Genomic DNA, 1,236 nt, shown 5'->3' on the forward strand with positions numbered 1-1,236 from the left:
TCAAGACATGGCTTTTTCAGCAAGCGGGTCTGGCCTAGGGAGAATTTTAAATAGGGACAATTTTTAATTAGAATTTTAATGTTAACACAGCGCTTAAATATTTGTTTTTAATTGGTTTTTATTGGGGATAGTGCCTGTATTGTTTTAATATGCTGTAAGCCGCCCTGAGTCCTGTTGGGAGAAGGGCGGCATATAAGTTAAATTAAATAAATAAATAAATAAATAAATAAATAAATAAATATAAAAACCAAAAATAACATTGACCACCAAGAGAAGGTTAAAATATTTAAAAGCATTTAAAACATTAAAAGCATTTAAAACATTTAAAATACAAGGCAACCAAGCTTTCGTCGGGCACTCCCGACATCATCAGGGTTGAAAAAGGCGGTTAAGGATGGAACTTATATGCAGCCCTCAAGTACCTGCATCCGGCTACGTGAACATGTGATCGGACCCAGCTGCCTGTGCTCCTGCGCTCTGGATACATTCCTTTTACTTGTGCGTAAGCCCTTCACCTCCCCTCTCTGTTTCCCATCATACATCCCTTTGATACCTACGCCGAGGCCGGGGGGGGCTTTCCCCCGTGCCTCCACCACCAGTCATTCTCCCCGCACCCCCAACCATACGTCTGGGATTCTTCTCTAATTCAGGGGTCTTATGGGGCTTTATAATCGGGTCACAGTCAATTTCTCCCCCCCTTTTTACGACCGTATCAGTCAGGGCGTCTCTCCTCATACTGTTGTGTTGATTACTCCACTGCTTCACCCCTTTGCCACTACAGTATACTTCAAGTCTGCTCCTAGACCCCTCCTTTTTCTTTTCTATCCGGGGTCGTTCCTTCCCATCCTCAAGCTCTTCCCCCGTATAAGGTCCAGCAAGGGCGTGCTGACCGACTTGCTGTCTCAGTCGCTCCATCGCTCCCCCTCCATACCCATCCACAGACCTTCCTACATTCCCATTCGAATCCTCCTCTCTCAACAAACACTTCTGTTGCGGAGGCGGGGGCAGAGGTGGATCCTCGCCCAGCGTCTCCCTTTCTTTCCTCCTCCCGGTACGGGGGGAATTTCTACTACACCGCCGATCAGATCCAGTTACTCCCGCACCCCCGTTAATGCCATTTTCAAAGAAATCGTACTCCCCCTGTTGGTTACGGGCCAAATCACCTCGCACATCATGTTGGGGGTCACGCCCAAATACATCGGCCCCTTGATCATCCACGGCCGCACTCCCCACTCC

Source organism: Protobothrops mucrosquamatus, unplaced genomic scaffold (assembly GCF_001527695.2).
Source record: "Protobothrops mucrosquamatus isolate PMUCROS unplaced genomic scaffold, P.Mucros_1.0 scaffold1468, whole genome shotgun sequence".
Classification (NCBI taxonomy): domain Eukaryota; kingdom Metazoa; phylum Chordata; class Lepidosauria; order Squamata; family Viperidae; genus Protobothrops; species Protobothrops mucrosquamatus.